At 42.6% G+C, this 15409-nt stretch overlaps 1 pseudogene; it reads left to right on the top strand.

The window, feature by feature from the left end:
* The window catches only part of LOC118383030 (outer dynein arm-docking complex subunit 2-like), a 60729-nt pseudogene that overhangs the window by 35364 nt on the left and 9956 nt on the right, over positions 1 to 15409 (top strand).

Raw genomic sequence — 15409 nt, forward strand, 5'->3', positions numbered from 1 at the left:
TGAGATGTGTACTAATAGCCCCAAAAAGCTGTATATTTTGCCTGTCTTTCCCTGTCTCTGTTAGAGTGCAGAAGACAAGCGTACCCGTGACCTGGTACGTCAGTACGAGGGCCTGCAGTCCCTGGTGACTCTGCTGAGCCAGGCAGACAACAAGCAGCTCCTGGCCGCCACCACAGGGGCCATCTGGAAGTGCTCCATCAGCATGGAGAACGTGGCTAAGTAACGTTACGCCCCCTTATTATTTCCCTTCATTATCACTCCAGCCCCACTCAGATTTGAGCCTAACCAGCACCAGAGTTAAACTGTGTGTTTGCTGGTTGTGATCCCATTTATTAAATATTATTTACTGTAGTGGGGTCCAGCCCTGACTTTGACAAACCCCCCCACGCAGAAGTACAGAGATATTTGACTCAGCATTTATTCAATGGGTAGCCATAGGTGCTTGGAATAGTTTGAAAATATGTTTGGTCGCGTAGTGAGCAAGTGTTTTCCGTGTTTTAGAGAGCTAAGCTGATAGTTTGGGCAGATGTGTCTACATTACGTTCCAGTGGAAAGCCGACAGCAGTTGGGATGAGGGTCGAAGGGCTGCAATCACGTGTTGTGTTATTGCAGGACCTCTCATTTGTTCATATTGCCGTCTCACATGTTTCACTCCCAAATGTTGTCACATCTCATCCTTTACGTTGTGTCTGGTCAAAGTGATTATTTGGGCAAAATGTAGTTCTGCCACGGATTCTGTTATCTCTGATCTTTTACATGAATGTTTGCAGGAGGAATGTGCTCTTTTTTACTGTTAACGAAAGATGAAGTAAAGTCTTGATTTTATAGACACCCAATAATGTGTTAGTCTGAAGCAGCTCTCCTCCAATTAGTATTGAGTATGGCCAAGCAGACTGAGAGAAAGCTGCCTTAAAAAAGTACTACTTCATAATGTAAGCTGACAGAATCTTAAAACATTTGTCATGTTACGAATGCCTACTTCGTTGTCATTTAGTCCTCTTCAACAGTGACACTTTCTGGAATCTTTCCTGGTTAGCTTTATTTAGCGTTTGAATTTTTTTTATGTTAGTCATTTCCCCTAAAAATAAATAACGGACGGAAATCGTGCCCTGACAGCTGTTGACGGTTGCTAAAAATGAAATTGATTTAGCTGTATTTATTTTCTTACTCTGAGCTACTCGGGGGACATACAATACAAGCCATATGCATTCATTTATACCACGGTAACCTCTTAATAAATTCAAGGCTTATTTTCAGAAACGATGCCGACAAACTGATAAGGCTGTCTTTTTATATATTTAAAAAGTGTTTAAAAAAAATATGTGATGAATTAAGATATGTGGAAATGTCTAGCCTTTGACTCAAAAACCCTGTAAGGATATAAAATTGCAGAGGGCCCAGTAGCACTCACACCGATCTCTCTCTAACTCATATTTCATAACTGACAGAATGATATCCTACATTTTAGAGTCTAAGTTAAGTCTTCCCAACTGGAAGCAGGTGCCTGTTGCCACATTCAATTAAACAACGATCCCATTACAGAAGTATGCCAATAACCCTCTCTTTTAAACTGGTGGCTATACACTGAGTGTACAAAACATTAGGAACTGCTTCTTAATATTGAATACCCCCTTTTGCCATCAGAACAGCCTCAATTCGTCGGGGCACGGACTCCACAAGCAGTCGAAAGCGCTCACAGGGTTGCGGGCCCATGTTGACTCCAATGCTTCACACAGTTATGTCAAATTGTCTGGATGGGTGGTGGATCATTCTTGATACACACAGGAAACTGTTGAGCATGAAAAACCTAACAGCATTGCAGTTCTTGACACACACTAACCAGTGTGCCTGCCACATACCCCGTTCAAAGGCACTTAAAAACGTTGTCTTGCCCATCCACCCTCAGAATGGCACACATACACAATCCACGTCTCAATTGCCTCAAGACTTAAAAATCCTTCATTAACCTGTCTCCTCCCCTTCATCTACACTGATTGAAGTGTATTCAACAGGGGACATCAATAAGGGATCATAGCTTTGACCTGGATTCACCTGGTCAGTCTGTGTCATGGAAAGAGCATGTGCAGATTACTATCTCTGGTGCCAAGTTCATGATGGACAACTGGACCAGTGGTTGTTGTCATAAACAAAAGTGTATGTTCTGTTTGCATAGAAAGAGGAGTGTTGGCTGGCAACATATTTAGCTGTAAAGACTAAAGAATTTATACAGTATGGGTTTTCAGGGAACAAAGTGAACCTTTCAGACTGCCTTTCAGTCCTTTGGCTACTAAACAAGCCTTCATATTCAGTCCAGTTCTGCTGCATTAAAAAAATGGCAGAGATTGGGAGCCCTTCAGAGTCCAGCCTGGCAAGGCGATAAAACAAGTTAACTGCACTGGCAATGAGTAATGTGGCACCTCCATGCACTTGCTCCCATTACAGGCTGCTTGCCGCAGCGTAATTACTCATAACACTGTTGCTATGCAAAAAGGGCCATAATAATAATAATAGCAATGATTAGAATGATACCAACAATCGCATACAAAACCACAATTGGGTGACACTTCATTAGCAAACATCAAACCCCTCAGAAGGGTGCCCTCACACACATTAAGTGGGGATGTGATAAATAGCTAAGGAATCCAGTCAGTGAGAGTGAGAGATTTAACAGTTACTTTCCTGTGTAGCGTTTGTGTTTAGTTTAGTTTTTGGGACGGCTCAAGGGGTTGGGTGTGAACAAAGGTAGAAATGTGGCCGTGGGTTGTCCAGGCAGGCAGGGAAGAGAGGAAACCAGCGTGATGCAGAGTATAGCACCGAGTGTTTCAATACACACTTACATCTGCGAGTGGATCTGAGTTTTTTTTTTACTCTCTCAGGATTATTTGAATAACATATAAAAATGTCAAGGTCAGACGCAGGCTTGGAATAAAATGACCAAGCCATTACTGTCAAGCAAGAAAGGCTGCAAACGGTAATAGAGCGTTTCAGGGAGAGTTGTTCAGGGCATGTGTTCATTTCAGAAGCAATCATGGGCCGAGTGTTGTTTTGAGGCAAAAATCGTTTTGGAATATGGTTGACCTTTTTTTGTATTCACAAGTAGTACATGAACAACTTACACAAGCCTTTGTGGCCAATAGCAAACAGCAGGCTTTTTTGTGAGTTATCTTTAACATGGCCTGGCTGTATGTTACAGGAGGGCCCTAAATGTTACCTCCCAAATGACACCATATTCCCTATGTAGTGCACTACTTTTGACCAGGGCCCATAGTGCTCTGGTCAAAAATAATGGACGAAATAAGGAATAAGGTGCCATTTTGGATGTGGGCTTGAGATGTGGGTAGGGAGACCAGAAATCCAGAAGAAGCAGCATCTGTTAGCTATTTGCCTGATTAATGATGCATCAAAAGGAGAGATGATTGACGGTTAAAAATATAATTACCTTCATAACTTAAGTGTGTTTGTTTTAAAGCTTTACATCGTCTAGATGTCCAGTGATTAACATTTTCATAAGGCCTGCAATATGGAGGGAGACTGGACCTATAGCCTATGTGTATGAAAAGCCTTCATAAAAAAAGTCCTTTCAATCTTTCCGTCTCGCACTAGGAATGTTTTGGACCGTTGTTTCGTGCAGATTTAAAAGCAGGTTTATAGGTGCATTGATATGTGTCCGCTTCGAACTATATATACTTTGGTGTTATGGACACACACAAACGCTTTGTAAAACTAAGCTCTGTGTAACAAAAGAGTGAGGGAATAACTTTGCAATGGAAAGTGCTCCTTGCCAAAACTCATTTGTATTTGCCAACACAATAATGTTTGAGGTCAAGATTGTGTGGTTCAGATACAATTACTGACTATCCATCCAGTCCTCCTTCTCTTACCTCTGTTCCAGAGTCTATGATGAACAGACCATAATTATGTATCGTAATGATACTTCTTTCTTGCCTCACATTTCTATCTACAGAAAATTGCTCACCGGAGCCCAAGGCCTATTCAGGCCTTCATTTTGAAGTGAGTACAATTTTCTGTTCTACATTAAGCATTAGAATGTATCCATCTGAAAGTCTCCCAGTCCCTTTATGATCCCCATTGAGCGTCTTGGAGGGTCTCTTCCTTTCCCGTGGTCCTTGAAATTACTTCTTAAAAACTAACTGGCTGTGGTATAAAAGGGCAGGCAGGCAGCATTCAAGTTCTTTGCACCACGAATTGGAATGAATGTGTTACTGTAACAGAGCTCTTTACAAAAAGAGATGGAGCAAAACAATCAATCATAAAGCTGCTACACAGAAGCCTCACTGTGGTTCCTGTGTCTTTTGACAAGCTTTAATAATGCTTGCACTTGTGTGGAGCCCTCTGTTTGTATGAGGGGCTGATTCGGGAAGCTTTTGTGTTATGTTCCTTTTGACATCGTAATTACGCAAGCTGGGATCGGTTTAACAAAAATAGACATGACTCGCAATCCATTTATCAAAAGTTATGTGTGCAATTACAAGGTAATTCTACTGTATGAGTGACCTGCAGATAACACTTCAGTGGTGGCCATATGAATAACATTGTTTTTCTACGTTAAATCAGTCAAAGTTAGCTTTGGCAGCCGCTCCGTTCATTACTGTTTTACTTGCACAGAATATATTTGGGTGGATCGTGACCAAAACCAAATGACCTTGGACACTTTCTACAGTACCCCAGGGGTATGCGCAATGCTGTCGGGGGTACTCCAAATTAAAATGTGATTCACATAGAAAAACATTTTTTTATAAAAATCCAACATGGCTAAACATTTGTGTGAGGTTTTCTCTTCGTCTGAGTAGCCTCGTTTCACTGCCAAAAATAAAATTAAAATTAGTATTCACCGAAATAACAACACAATGTCAAATACAGGTAGCCTAATTAAATAATTGACATCCAATCACATTATGTAACGGTTTTCTTTAGGTGAAGTAGAGGCGGACAAAAATGCAGCGTGGTGGTTATTCATTGTACTTTAATAAAGAAACTGTACACGAATAAACTAACAAAACAACAAACATGCGCAAACCTAAAACAGTCCTATCTGGTGCAAAACACAGAGACAGGAACAATCACCCACAAACACACAGTGAAACCCAGGCTACCTAAATATGGTTCCCAATCAGAGACAATGACCAACACCTGCCTCTGATTGAGAACCATATCAGGCCAGACATAAAAATAGACAAACAAGACATCCAACATAGAATGCCCACTCAGATCACACATTAACCGTTACTCTCTTGTGGGAATTCCACTACCGGTCTGTATGTAGCCAAACGTAGCTGCTGCTCATATTGGTATCTGTACTGATGGCGCAAAAGCTATGACAGGGAGACATAGTGGAGTGGTAACACGAGTGCAAGCGGTTGCTCCCAACGCCACTTGTGTACACTGCAGCATCCACCAAGAGGCTCTTGCTGCCAAGGGAATGAAAGACGTTTTGTACACTACAGTGAAAATGGTTAACTTTGTCAAAGCAAGGCCCCTGAACTCTCGTGTATTTTCTGCACTATGCAATGATATGGGCAGCAACCATGTAATGCTTTTACAACATACAGAAGTGTGCTGGTTATCAAGGGGGAAAGTATTGACACGTTTTTGTTAAATTGAGAGACGAGCTTAAAGTTTTCTTTACAGACCATCATTTTCACTTGTCTGACTGCTTGCATCTGGGTGATGCTTTTTCTCACCTGAATGATCTGAATCTAGGATTACAGGGACTCTCTGCAACTATTTTCAATGTGCGGGACAAAATTGTTTAAGAAGTTGGAGCTCTTCTCTGTTTGCATTAACAAGGACAACACACAGGTCTTTCCGTCATTGTTTGATTTTTTTTGTGTGCAAACTCAAGCTTATGGACAATGTTAAATGTGATATAGTGAAGCACCTGAGTGAGTTGGGTGCGCAATTACGCAGGTACTTTCCCAAAATTGATGACACAAACAACTGGATTTGTTATCCCTTTCTGCCCTGCCTCCAGTCCACTTACCGATATCTGAACAACAAGCGCAACAAGCAGTTCTGTGAAATTTTTATTTAATCAGAAGCCTCTGACAGATTTCTGGAGTGGGCTACACTCAGAGTATCCTGCCTTGGCAAATCGTGCTGTTAAGACACTGATGCCCTTTGTAACCATGTACCTATGTGAGAGTGGATTCTCTGCCCTCACTAGCATGCAAACTAAATACAGGCACAGACTGTGTGTGGAAAATTATTTAAGACTGAGACTCTCTCCAATACAATCCAACATTACAGCGTTATGTGCATCCTTTCAAGCACACTCTCCTCATTAACCTGTGGCGAGTTATTCATTTTCATTCATTTTTTATGAACAAATAAGGTTTTATATGTAAGATGGTCAAAAAAAGAGCAAAATTATAGATTATTATTATTTGTGCCCTGGTCCTATAAAAGCTCTTTGTCATTTCCCACAAGCCGGGTTGTGACAAAAACTCACACTCATTCTTATGTTTACAAACTTGTTATGTCTGGGGGCAGTATTGAGTAGCTTGGATGAATAAGGTGCCCAGAGTAAACTGTCTGCTACTCAGGCCCAGTTGCTAATATATGCATATTATTATTTGGATAGAAAACACTCTAAAACTGTTTGAATTTGGCAGGCAAAAAACGGAGAAAAAAATCCAACCAGGGGGTGGGAAATCTGAGGTTTGTAGTTTTTCAACTCATTCCCTATCGAAAGCACAGTGTCTATGGGGTCAAATTGCACTTTCTAAGTCTTCCACTGGGTGTCAACAGTCTTTAGAACCTTGTTTGATGCTTCTACTGTGAGGTGGGGGCGAATGAGAGGGGAATGAGTCAGAGGTCAGCCAGAGAGCCATGAGCTGGCCACGAGCGTTCACGTGAGAGTTAGCTTGAATCCCATTGCATTTCTGAAGACAAAGGAATTCTCCGGTTGGAATATTATTGAAGATTTATGTTAAAAACATCCTAAAGATTGATTCTATACATCGTTTGACATGTTTCTACGGACAGTAACGGAACTTTTGGACTTTTCGTCTGCACCTAGTGATCGCGCGTCATGAATTTGGAATACTGGGCTAAACGCGCCAACAAAAAAGGAGGTATTTAGACATAAATTATGGACATTATCGAAACAAAACAAACATTTATTGTGGAACTGGAATTCCTCGGAGTGCATTCTGATGAATATCATCAAAGGTAAGTGAATATTTATAATGCTATTTCTGACTTCTGTTGACTACACAACATGACGGATATATGTTTGGGTTGTTTTGGTCTCTGAGCACTGTACTCAGATTATAGCATGGTGTGCTTTTTCGGTAAAGCTTTTTTGAAATCTGACACAGCGGTTGCATTAAGGAGAAGTGTATCTATAATTCAGTGCATAATGGTTGTACCTTTTATCAATGTTTATTATGAGTATTTCTGTAAATTGATGTGGCTCTCTGCAAAATCACCAGATGTTTTGGAACTACTGAACGTAACGCGCCAATGTAAACTGAGATTTATTTATATAAATATGAACTTTATCGAACAAAACATACCTGTATTGTGTAACATGAAGTCCTATGAGTGTCATCTAATGATGATCATCAAAGGTTAGTGATTAATTTGATCTATATTTCTGCTTTTTGTGACTCCTCTCTTTGGCTGGAAAAATGGCTGTGTTTTTCTGTGACTTGGCTCTGACCTAAAATGATTGTTTTGGTTTGCTTTCGTCGTAAAAGCCTTTTTGAAATCGGACACTGTGGTGGGATTAACAAGAAGTGTATCTTTAAAATGATGTAAAAAGCTTGTATGTTTGAGGAATTTTAATTATGGGATTTCTGATGTTTTGAATTTGGCGCCCTGCACTTTCACTGGCTGTCTCATATCGATCCCGTTAGCGGGATCTCAGCCCAAAGAGTATCGTATGTAATCGTGTGTGGCAGGTTTACAATTATGGCAAAACACAACATTTGAGATTGCGCTGACCCTGGTGCTACACAGCTGGAGGTTGAATGTTTGAAGAGGTATGGGACTATAAAAAGTTTGGGAACCATTGATCAACAGGATATTGATTATGATTGAGAATTATGTGACTCAAATATTTAAAATGTCTATCACTGTCCTATTCTTCAAGCCCATACACGTATGTCCAAAGCAGCATATAACATATAAGGCTATATAAAGATTAAAGTGAATGGTTGACTTAAGTGATTGATTGACCCTGGTGCTATGCCTTCCCTCAGGTTCCAGGAGTACAAGGCCCAGAAACCAGCCAACAGGGCCACCATCAGGAAATGTGGAGGCATCCAGCCCCTGGTCAACCTGCTGACCCGGAACCAGGCTCTGCTGGTCAACGTCACCAAGGCTGTGGGGGCCTGCACCACAGAGCCAGAGAACATGGCGTAAGTCATATTTAATTATGTGGTGTAAATCACCCACCCAGTTCAGATGATCAACAGTGGTGGTAAGCACCTTGTTTTTAATGCACTGCAATGTCATTGCAAGCTATTCAAAATGTGTCATAACCTCTGTTATTAGCGGCCATTCAGCATCATAATTGGTTCTAATAATGTTGTTGACATACAGTGTTATGACACAACTTGGCATGTGTCCTAATGATAATGTAAGGCTATGATCTTAATCGCTCATCTTTACCAGGTAGGTTTAATGTTTCATGTTCTTTTTCAGCTGAGTGACACTTTTAAAAGCCTTGTTTATTGACCCTGCTGTGATAAATATGGTTGTGGTGGCGCGTCCCACAGTTTTACTGTACTTCTGTGGTCATTCATGGTGCTAGGCTGGTCAGGGTAGCATACCTTCAGCCATCCAAGCCCTCAGGGCTGTAAAAACAAACACTGAACACGTACAGTCCAGTCCTGCTTCTAGACTACAGTATGTGCTCATTTGGTTTCAATGCTCCCAAATGCTGCAAACAGTACAGTATACAGACCCATCTGAATTTCATTGCTTTTACAAGGCTGTTACAGACGGCAAGACCCTTACTTAATTAACACTGGACGCAAATAAATAACTCATTCATTTTGTTAGACGAGCCATTAACGCCATTGTCAGGAAAAAGTAATATGGTTATGATAAGCAGAACCACAGTGGTGCAATAAAAAGTGCAGAACGTTGTTGTGAAGAAATAAGGCCATTCGGCAATTAGGCTACCTAGCCTAATTTCTCGAAGACATTCAACACACAGCCCAGGCAGAATGTTACATCAGAACCCATTCATTCAGGTCCATGTTTTCACATGGAATGTATATTTAGGCCTTGTCATTTTGCATTCACATTTAGTTTAAAGTCATTATTTCCACATGTGCTTTTTGTATGTCTTGTGGCAGTGACTTATTTTGAGGACCTGTGTGTACAGTAGTTCGCTTGAGCAATTAACATAGCTCACATTTGATTGTTTCCTGCTCCAGACCACGTATGGTCAGAGCTAGTTCTCAGATTAAGGGCCAGGGCCTGCTATTGTCTCAATGGTTTACTGGACTACAGGGTGATGTCTGTTTGTCTGTGGTCCAAAGTCTGGTGCTCCAAATTCAGGCGCAAAATCCATGTCAGTTAACTTGGCTTTGTTTGGCTTTGTTTTTCTGGTGCAGGATCACATGGCCAGGAAAATAAGTTGTTCCCTTACAAAAAAATTAACACAAATAGCTTTTTTTTCATGTGAGATAGCTGTTTTCACATGTTGAGCTTAAATTTCACATGTTGAAACCATATTTTCACATGTATTAAATTTAGAGTTCACATGTTAACACCACTGTCACTTCTAATCAAGGTGGGTGGAATCAGGTGCAGAGAGCAGATAGAGATATAAAGTTTCTTCTCCGGTGAACAAAATAAACACGGTCAACCCAAATGCACACAGGGTGAAATTATCCAACACAGGATAACAGACTAACCGGAGAATAAGAAACACAATAACACCGACAGACGAAATGAATGACAAAATAAACAATCCTGCACAAAACAAGGGCGGGACAACCTACATTATATACAGACACTAATTAACTAAACAACACACAGGTGAAACCAATCAGACAAAACCAACAGATACACGAAAAGGGATCGGTAGTGGCTAGTAGGACGGTGACGACGACCGCCGAGCACCGCCTGAACGGGCAGGAGAGCCAACCTCGGTGGAAGTCGGTGGAAGTCGGCGGAAGTCGTGACAGTACCCCCCCCTGACATAAAAAGCTCTCTACGGTCAGGGCATGACAACTATTCAAAACAAACTTATCGATAAGACTATTTATTTATATATAAGTTACTAATTATTTTATTCGCTTATTTTTATTCTAAGCTATTGCACTGTATAGGTTCATGAAATCATAGACAAAATAAATATTCAACACAGGAAAATATCACATTTCAATCCCTCCTAGTACTCTCTGTAACTTACAAGAAAGAGCACACGTTGTGCTTGAGACTTTGTGGTCTCCCTGTTTCCATCCCTCATCCAAACTGTCAGTTGTCTCCTTCATGCTAACGTGTTTCATACCTGCTCTTCTGAGGACAGTACTTTTCTGGCACTTGATGAAGTTTAGTTTGTTGTTGGGCTTGATTTAGGAGGCCCTACGGACTGGAATCTTATGTTATGATCCCCCAGACTGATTTATGCGCAAACGGAAGACAGATGGCGCAGGGGACTTCTTCTGATGAGTGCTCGTTCGTTTGCAGTCACGGAGATACCGTGATTAGGGAGTGTTTAATTAATTATGACAGCATTCAATGTCGGCCTTGTTGGTGGAAGCACACATGGGAAACACGTTACATGTTATTTATACCAGACAACGGGCGCACTGTGGCGTAATTCTTTGGGTTCCCAGACCCTGACTACAGCCTTAACTACAGTCATGTACGCAGCATGAAATATGGCTTATGCTTAAGTAAACTTCAACTCAGACGCAATGAAATATAGAGAGACCTGTCTACTGGCTCTGTTTGATTTGGAAAGAAGTACCCCTGAACTACCCACCGTACAGCATAATGTTGTTTTGGTTCTATAAATAAATATCTGTATGGACTTCACTCACTATACATGAATCTACACCAGTTAACCTTTGGCCTAACATCACGTAGGTGGTCAGTGATTTCTCATGGAGATTCACTTTACAAGAGGAGACAGAGAGCGGGTTTTTAGAGCTGTGGTGGAAACCGAATTGGACTGGTGAAGGTTGGTTTATGATTGAAAACCCATTCAGCTAAATGTCTGATACCTTTGATCCTGCCCTGTGATGGGTTTTCAGGGCCTGGACTTGGACAAACTGCTACTGTATGGCACAGACCAGCCCAGCCAGTTCTGAGAAAGAGAAGCTCTCAAATGCTCCTCTTAACTATGAAAGTATGGTGCAGATAACACTGACTGTGCCCACTGTAATATCAATCTCCTTTCTCTTCCTCTTCTCTCTCCTTTCTCTTCTCTCTCTTTATCTGACTTTGTCTCTCTCTCACTCTATTTCTCTTCTCTCTCTCTCTCTCTCACTCTCTCTCTCTATTTTCTCTCACTCTTCTCCTTTTTCTCTTCCTCAACAGGATCATTGACCGTCTGGATGGAGTGCGCCTGCTTTGGTCCTTCTTGAAAAACCCAAATCCAGATGTCCAGGCCAGTGGTGCATGGGGTATTTGTCCATGCATTGAAAATGCAAAGGTACAGTACCAAACTTTTTGTTTTCACTCACAGTAGCACATTTGTTTGTAATTATAATGACAATTCTGCTCAACAACAAATTTGTCTTTGCCATAAAAGTTGTTGTTATATTGCAAGTTGATCATTGTTGTAATATGTTTATCGTGTTTGGATCCCTCTCTCTGTCACTGTTCAGCCTGTTATATCATCATGTCTGCCTCCTCAAGGCACTCTGTCCTTAAAGATGCACTATGCAGAAATCTCTCCGCCATTTCCTGGCTGCAAAAATTCTAGTTTGCCTAATTTGGAGTTTATGTGACTGAACAAGCAAGTATAGTGTAAAGAATCATTGTACCATCTAAACCGCTGTGAAATATATTTTCCATAACCACAAATATTGTATTTTCAGCTGTTTCAAGCTGGTGTACAAAATCGAATGTAAAAGACTCAAAAACTAAACTTAAAAACCGGGAAGCATAGAAATATCACAGATAGAACAGATCTTTGGCTTCTTAGACTGGCTTTCAATGAGAATGAAGTTACATATTGCAGTTTTAAAGTCAATCTGGTGTTGAGAGGTTGTAGCAGGGGCAGTGCTGTGTCACTATAGGCTTACATGAACCCTCCACTAATATAAAGCAGAACACTCTGATCTTTGTTGGTGAACTGGGAAACAGTGCAGGCAGGCAGGCAGGCAGGCAGGCAGACAGGCAGGCAGGCAGGCAGGCAGGCAGGGACTTGGAGTAATATCCTGTGGCATGTTCTGATTCCTCTGTTGAAAATCCTCTCTCAACATGCTCTGAGTTACAGTGTCACACAACCAGCAGCAGTTTCTTCTTACACAACGAGCAGGGTTCCAGGCAGGCCGTGTCTCCTGTGACCCCATGCTGCATATCCAATCTAGGCTGCTGAACATACTTCTAATGTACAGTCCTCACAACATTAGGTCCGACTGTATAGCATGCATATACACTCTGCATTCCAAATTGCACCCTGTTCCCTATATAGTGCACTTATTTTGACCAGTAGTGCACTATATAGGAAACAGGGTGCCATATGGGACGTACCCACAGTCTATTGCATTCAATAGACATATACCCCCCCTTGAGCTGTTGTATATTTTTTCAGAAATACAAATGGAACATTGTTCTATTAGATTATCGACATGATTAACGTAAACAGGATGTCAATCGGACAGTCTGTTTAAACAGATACACTGGGTCCAGTTCAGGCAGGTGTCTCAGTTAAGGTGAGGGAGATTTTCACTCGCTAGAAGGAATTTTTCTGGCTCAGAAGTGTCGCAAAAATGATATATGGCAACCATATGGAAGAGGAGGACCGGCCGCAGCTCAACTCACTATTTGAACGCTAACAAAGTTTGACAATGTTTGTCTGGACTCTACAGTGCCAATTTTTGTAGGAATACATGAACATGCTCTTTGGTTGATTTCTGAGACAGGGTCAATGACAAGAGCTAAACAGTGCAGGGTTTTGCCCGTCGAGGAGAGCGAGGGGAATTCGACACTGCTTGGTGTAGTAGTAGTTATTTAGATAAAACCCCCATGTGGTTTTAGTTAGCAGTTCCACAATGAATTTTGAGAGAATCACGGTGTAAATGCAGCTGTTGGATGCTTCAGTCCAGTCCATACCTCTACTCGTCCTCAGACACATTTAGACACATAGAGGATTCAGGAACAGTACGCCCCATTACCGGCCTGCCTGGCTTGCCTGGCCAGCTCTCTGCTGTGAGTAAAGCCCCAGTCATTATTGCATGCAGGCAGTCAGCTGGGGCTTTGCACTGAATCAATCAATTAGCTTTGTTCCCCCAATCAAGGATGTAACCTGCCCTGCTGCTCATGTAATGAAGGGCATCATTAATTTGCTAGGACATGGGCAACTTGCAGTGAATGGTGTATTTTCTATTTAACATAGTAGCCTACCGTATAGCAGCATATGGAAGTAGGAGCCTGATTGCTTGCTGGAGAGGGTCAGGGCAAACTACTCTGCTGTGCCACTTGGGAAGTGCTGTGCCACTTCCTTCCCTCTCCCTCGGGTCTCGGCTACATCACGCACACCGACCAGATAATGTGTATTCTATTTCATTTTATCTTTGGGGAAAGGGACAGCAGGATTACATGGGCCTTACGTGTGTAGCTTCATAATGGTGCGGTTTTCAGAGATCAGGGGTTCTGTCCAGGCCATGAAAGGGATCCTCACTAGTCTTTCACAGCTGGTGGCTTGAGAAGCGCTTCCCCTGTTGCTGGTGAGTCGTGGCATCAGTATTCCTGAGGAAATGCTTCCTGTGCTGTGTGTTGTTGGGGCAGAGTGGAGCGGAGGGGTGGTCAGCTCCTGGCCCTGGTTCTGGCCCGGCACACACTGCTCGTCTTCTGGCACCACATCTGAGGGGAGCGGAGAGAGAAACACCACCATGTCTCTGAGCCCTGGTCTGTCAGAGCTAGAAGGCTCCATTCAAAACTCCTCACTGCCTGCAATCCTGTCCTATGTAAGAATGCTGTTCATCGACTATAGCTCAGCATTTAACACCATAGTACCCTCCAAACTCATCATTAAGCTCGAGACCCTGTGTCTTGACCCCGTCCTGTGCAACTGGGTCCTGGACTTCTGACGGGCCGCCCCCAGGTGGTGAGGGTAGGAAACAACATCGCTGATCCTCAACACTGAGGCCCCACAAGGGTGCGTTCTCAGCCCTCTCCTGTACTCCCTGTTCAACCATGACTGTGTGGGCATGCACGCCTCCAACTCAATCATCACGTTTGCAGACGACACAGTGGTAGGCTTGATTACCAACAAAGACGAGACGGCCTACAGGGAGGATGTGGGGGCCCTCGGAGTGTGGTGTCAGGAAAATAACCTCACACTCAACGTCAAACAAAGGAGATGATCGTGGATTTCAGGAAAGGGCAGAGGGAGCACCCCCCCTATCCACATTGAAGGGACAGTAGTTAAGAAGGTGGAAAGTTTTAAGTTCCTCGGCATACACAAACAGAAATGGTCCACCCACACAGACAGCGTGGTGAAGAAGGCAACAGCAGGAGGCTAAATACCTCCTCCCTACCACTGAGGAAGTACAGTTCCCGCTCAGCCCAGTCAAAACTGTTCGCTGCTCTGGCCCCCCAATGGTGGAACAAACTCCCTCACGACGCCAGGACAGCGGAGTCAATCACTACCTTCCGGAGACACCTGAAACCCCACCTCTTTAAGGAATACCTAGGATAGGATAAAGTAATCCTTCTCACCCCCCCCCCCCTAAAAGATTTAGATGCACTATTGTAAAGTGGCTGTTCCACTGGATGTCATAAGGTGAATGCACCAATTTGTAAGTCGCTCTGGATAAGAGCGTCTGCTAAATGACTTAAATGTAAATGTAAATAAATTTGTCTTGTCACCAAAAACCCTCAAACTTTTACAGATGCACAATCGAGAGCATCATGTCGGGCTATATCACCGCCTGGTACGGCAACTGTATGGCTTTCCAGAGGGTAGGGAGGTCTGCACAACGCATCAACGGGGGCAAACTACCTGCCCTCCAGGACACCTACACCACCCAATGTCACAGGAAGGCCAAAAAGATCATCAAGGACAACAACCACACAACCACAACAACCACACGAGCCACTGCCTGTTCACCCTGCTATCATCCAGAAGGCGAGGTCAGTACAGGTGCATCAAAGCTGGGACAGAGAGACTGAAAAACAGCTTCTATCTCAAGGTCATCAGACTGCAACCACTCAAATCTCTAGCCACTTTAATAATGAAAAATTGGATGTA

Source organism: Oncorhynchus keta, chromosome 4 (assembly GCF_023373465.1).
Source record: "Oncorhynchus keta strain PuntledgeMale-10-30-2019 chromosome 4, Oket_V2, whole genome shotgun sequence".
NCBI classification, from domain to species: Eukaryota; Metazoa; Chordata; class Actinopteri; order Salmoniformes; family Salmonidae; genus Oncorhynchus; species Oncorhynchus keta.